The sequence below is a fragment of the Mus pahari genome, chromosome 13 (assembly GCF_900095145.1).
Source record: "Mus pahari chromosome 13, PAHARI_EIJ_v1.1, whole genome shotgun sequence".
Classification (NCBI taxonomy): domain Eukaryota; kingdom Metazoa; phylum Chordata; class Mammalia; order Rodentia; family Muridae; genus Mus; species Mus pahari.
The window spans coordinates 69,783,345-69,789,435 of NC_034602.1; the positions used below are offsets into that span (position 1 = coordinate 69,783,345).

Here is a 6,091-nt window from a genome sequence, read left to right on the forward strand (position 1 = left end):
TGTTCAGAATTAATTATCAAGAGTATTGATGGTAGCCTATAAGCTTTGTGGGTGTATTAGATCAAACTGTACAACAACTCCAGAAAAGGTAACTCATCTGACCTTAGAGTTGTTTTTGTTTTCTGTTTGTTTGTTTGTTTTTTATGTTATTCTATACACTCTCCTTGGGCCACTGTTGCTCAATATGGGGGCAACGCCATTTAAAAGTTATTAATACATGTATATGTATAAGTTTTAGGAAACTTCTGCTTGACTGGATTTGAGATCATTTTTCAAATGTCATTTATTTTAGTTACCTCCCCTGTCCCTTCATTCCCTTCTCTACCCTTCCCATTCACCTCTACCTCCATTTAACCCTTCCTGCTCCATTATTATCATTTAATATTTCATATCACTATGGTCTTCCTTTCTACTCTTATTATCTATCCAAGAACTTTTACCAGTTCTATCTTTGGATATTCCAAATATAACAAATATATATCTGAGGATTCAAAGTTAATATCCAGAAATAAAAGAAAACAAGATATATATATATATATATATATATATATATATATATATATATATGTGTGTGTGTGTGTGTGTGTTTTTCTTTTGTTTTTGTTTTGGATAACTCAGTTCTAACCATTTTTTTTCTAAATTTACTTAACATTGAATTGTTAATTTTATTTTCCTTATGGGCTGAATAGTATATCATAGAATATATAATTTTTTAATTATAACCCAAGGTTAATATAGCTATTTTATATATTACAGATATTTATAAATTTTTAGTTTATGGCTAATGCTCCTATTTACACTCCACAGACTCAAAGAAACTAGACAGGAAGAAAGGCCCAAGCAAGGAAGCATGAATCTCACTTAGAAGGAGGCATTAAATAGTTAAAAAGAAGGGGGAATTAAAGAGGAAGGCAGAGGGAGGGAACTAGAAGGGAGAGGGGCTGTGTAGGGCAATGTGGGATTGAGAATTAGGTATAGGGAGGACAGAAAAGATAGCTAGATGGCCGTGAAAATAAATAGAGTCTGCAACAAACAGGGGTGAGGAGATGGGGACCATCTCCAGGACCCGTCAGAGACCTGGGATAAGGGAAGCACTCAAGATCCAATTGGGGGTGACCTTAGCTGTGACTCACAACATTTGGATAAGGAACCTGAAGAGGTTACCTCCTGTAGACAGGCAGAAACCCCAGTGGAGAAATTGAGACACCAACCCATCCATAAAACTTTTAACCCAAAATTTATCCTGTCTACAAGAAATTCAGGGACGGGAGATGGAACAGAGACTGAGGGAATGGCCAATCAACAACTGGCCCAACTTGAGACTCATCCCATTGACAACACCAATCCCTAACACTATTAATGTTATTCTGTTAAGATTGCAGACAAGAGTATATTGTCCTCTCAGAGGCCCCGCCATACAGCTGACTCAGACAAATACAGATACCCTCAGCCAAACAGTGGATGGAGCTCAGGGACTCTTATGGAAGAATAGAGGAAGGATTGTGGCCCCAAATCAGATAGGAACTCTACAATAACACAGGGCAAATAACACAGTTAAGTAACCTAGACTCTTAGGGTTTTCAGAGTCTGAACCAACAACCAAGAACATATACCTGTAGGACCTAGTTATCCCCACACATATGTAGCAGATGTGCAGTTTGGTCTTAATGTAGGTCCCAAACAACTGGTACCGGTACTATTCAAAAAGTTGTTGCTTATATGTGGGATAAGTTCTTCTTGTTGTGCTGCCTATTCTCACTTGAATGGGAGAGGAAGTGTCTACTCTTGAAGAGACTTGGAAGTACCAGGGTGGGGGGAAACTCAGGGGCCCCCATTCGCTCAGAGAAGATGAGATGTAGGAATGGGGGGAAGGATTATGGAAAGGGGTGACCAGGAGGGGGACAGTGAATGCAATGTAAAGTGAATAAGTTAAAAATTAAATTAAATTAAATTAGAAAAAAACACTATTGATGACAATTTCTTGAAGTAGAGATGACAGGGAAATCAAGCTGCTACTTATCTGATAACTTCATCTCCAATGGCTAGCTTTCGCATTGCTAGAAGATGCTAGGCACACTGCTGAAAAGTATTAAGTATATTTCCCAGCTGTGAACCATGTAAACTCACAGAATGCCTAGACTGACAAAACCTGCCAACTCATTTAACAGTGGCATGGATCTGATGAGAGTAGCTAACCATTTTCTGACTGGGCATTTGGCCTACTCAACAAGTTAAAATCTCTACCTAGCACTATTGTTGGGGGCATGAACTTGTAGCTAGACAGGTTAAAGGCCAATAGGAGAATCTAATTTTACTATTTTCTTAAGTGAACACACTATTAAACTGACTCCTAATGAGTGAAAGTCATTCCCATACATTTCTCAGCCTTCATCCGATAAGCTATTTGTAATATGTGGCAACTAAAACAGAGAATCACAAGTGGTCAACGTATAAAGAATAAAATTGTATAGAAAAATCTCCTCCGTGAAATGGACATACACACCAAACACCCTCTCTCTCAAAGTTCTGGGATTGTTATGGAAGATCCAGATATGGTGGAGGACTCCAGGAGACCGTTGAATTTGTTGAAGTTTCTTTTTCTTTGTGTTTTGTTTTACTGTTTTGTATTTGTATGTTATGTGTGTGTTTCTTTCTTTGTTTTGTTTCTTGACAAACATAGCATTTTCCCATATGAATTGCCAAGAATTTGTGTCTGCATGCACAAGACATGTGCAAGCTCCACCAGACCTAACCCTCGCCCAACAAACGAAAGTAAGTGGGCACTAGGTCCAACCCCTAAGTAAGAGGTATTATCTATTGACAGAGGAATGTAAATATAGATTCAGGTTTCTCTAAAGAGTTCAGGTTATATGTTGTTGACATTGTTCAAATGAACGTTCATGCATCCAGTATTTATGGGCAGCTCCAAATGTAACTGATGATTTAGAAAAAAAAAAAAAAATAAGATACAAAGATGAGTAAGTAGCAAGAAATTTGGGGACTGAACTGGGGAGGCCTTGTATAGTCAAATGACCAGTACTTGATTATGAGGTAACTAACAAAAATTAGAAGAAAATAAGTAATGAATAATTTTTATAAAATGTAGGCTGCTTTTTGTTTATTCTACATAATTTAATTTTAAAAATTGAATGTTTTTTCATTCTTGTTTCTGTGACCTATTTGGTGTCGGATTCTTGGTCACTCAAATAATATCAGGGTTAGGTTTCATCTCAGAGAGTGGGCCGCGAGTTCAATCAGATATTTGTTGGGTAGTTTCATAAACTGTTCCACCATTACAGAGCAGAGGAATGAGAGGAGAGAGGAAGGGAGAGATTGTACTTTACATACTTGCTTGGCATGTGTCACATTTGATTACAAATCTGTTTTCTAGTCATTATTTTCCTGTAGCCCAAAGGTTATTGTGATTCAACATTAGTTAATTTATTTAACCTTTTCCCACAAATAATACAACTCTGAACCTTTATTGAGACTACCTAATCTTTTTATCTACTGTTAATTTGAGAAGGAGCTAGCAGTTTTGCTGTGATAGTTTCTGGTTTGCAGCTGTAAGTGACTGAAGTCTTTAGTTTGTTATCTTTTAGAATATTTGCTTTTATGAAGTAATACTCATAAGGAATTGGAGTACACATATGAGTATTGGGATATGTCTATTTCCATGATATTGGATTGTACTTTTGTCAGTCACAGACGTGATTCATTTTGGAAATGAAACTTCCAGACCTGCTCCCTATGCTCAGGTTATCTCTATGTCCTGGAGATTAATTTTCACACTAAGCCATCATCAAAATGAGGAGTTACAAACAAGATAAATTATTTCTATATTAAGCCACTAAATGTTAGTATTATTAAGGCAGGCGTATTTAATTGAAACAGCTATTCATGTAGTCTGAGAATGTAGCATGCTAATTTTAACTGTCTTAGAAAATGTATTGGAAGAAGAAAGTTAGAATGATCAAGAAGGGGAGAAGGAGAAAGAGAAAAGCATAGAGGGATGGATAAGAAAAAAAAACAGAACAGTTGGTTTTCCATTTTTGTCTGTTAATAAGCACACACGGTATTATTGCAGAGGTTCTCAGTTGTATACATAATGGTTAGGATTCCCCTCTTTACTTGATAACTGTCCACATGATATTGAGTTCTTTTTAGGCATGGGAGACATACGACTGAACTTTTCTACCCCTAGAGAATAGAGGAAATGTACTCAGCCTTAATTTCTCCTATTTTCCTCCTGTGATTTGTCTTCCTTCCCTTAACTGTCCTCTACATTTTTTATTTTTAGTCATAAATATCTATATGACGTTTATGATGTAATTCTTAATAAATAGGTTGGTTGATATGTACAATCCTTGGATTTTAAATCCTATTAACCTCAGGTTGATATCGACAATTGTAATTTAATATCTTTGCAGCATTTATTTAACTTTTTAATGACTAGGTTATAATTTAAATTATATGTATAATGTAGAATGATTGACAATTAAAATTATTTTTATTTTTTTTTAAATTGAGATTTTTTGATATTAAAATATAATTACATTGTTTCCCCTTTCTTCCTTTCTTATATTCTTTAGGATAGTGCCTATTTTCATTTTATGTGCATTTGTGTTTTGCCTGCCTGTATGTCTGTGTGAGGGTGTCAGATCTTGGAGTTAGACAGTTGTGTGCTGTCATATGGGTTATAGGAATTGAACCCCTGCCATCTAGAAGAGTAGTCAGACCTAGTGACCAATGAGCTATTTCTCAAACCTCTCACTCCTGTTTTTCTACCACATGTTCCTGCTGTTGAAGTTTGGGGGCATTTTATTGGGATCTGCTGGGAACAGATCTTTTAAAAGATCAATATATCTAGAAGACTACATTGCAATTCCACTTGTGCCGGCCATGAGCAAGGTCTCTGGAACTAAAGAGAACACACAGCTTTTCCTAAAATTCATGGTGTTTAAATTCTAGACAAAACTGAATTCTACTTAGGCAAAAGATGGTGCTCATCTGTATAAAGTAAACACAACACAGTGGATCCTAGTGGCAAATCAAACAAAGGCAGACTATTCTTAAGACGAGTAACTTGGGCCCAAGGAAACAGTTACATGGTTAGTGCATAATCCAGAAGAAACCTTCTAAAGACTGCTGGACACATAACTGCAAGATGTGGTGTCCTACTCAGATTTACACTAACATGTAAATAAACTGGATTTATGCTCTTGAAAAACAGAACAAAAACAAACAAACAAAAATCCCAAATATAATTACATTATCTTCTCCTTTCACTTTCCTTTTCCCAACTCCTCTCATGTAATACTCCCTCTGACAAATTCATGTTTTCTGGCCTCTTTTTCTTTAATTGTTGTCTCATATTACATATATATATATATATATATATATATATATATATATATATATATATATATGAATCAAATATATAGATACAACATGCATGATTCCTATGTTACTTGTATGTATGTGATTTCAGGGTTAGCCTCTTGGTATTGGATAGAAACTGGGAAAGACAATTTCTTTTATTCTTAGAATTTCAGCTTCTTTCTTTTCTTAGTTCTTTGCCTAGCATTGAGGCCCTATGAATATTTCCTCCTTCTCAATTAGTATGTCTATTGGTGATTCTTATGAAGAGAGAAATCACATCTGCTACTGGAAACATAGCCAACTACTTGAGGACAACTGAGGTTGTGGGCTTTAGGGCAGAACCTAAGATAACCACTTTGTTAAGGCTTCACGTTTCTTAAACCATAATCTAAACATGTAATTTTTACTCCCAGATAAATGTAGTTCTGATTCATCAAAGAGAAAAAATCTCTTTTCAGCAGATGGAGACTTTATAGAAAACCATAACTGATCAAAATGCAGAGTATCGTGGTGCTTCAAAACCAGCAAGGACCAGACCTCCTGACAGCTAAAGAAGGTGGCCTTTGCCTATTCCTACAAGAGGAATGNTGCTTCTACATCAACCAATCCGAGATAGTAAAAAATAAAATCCAGGAGCTACAGGCAGACATAAGAGACTCAGCAACCGTGAGACATCTGGTTCTGGTACCTTTAAAAACCCCATGTGGAA

The 6,091-nt window shown here is 36.0% G+C and overlaps 1 pseudogene; it reads left to right on the forward strand.

Moving 5' to 3' along the window:
• The first annotated feature begins 5,877 nt into the window (after positions 1-5,877).
• Positions 5,878-6,091, forward strand: part of LOC110330320 — a 23,541-nt pseudogene continuing 23,327 nt past the window's right edge.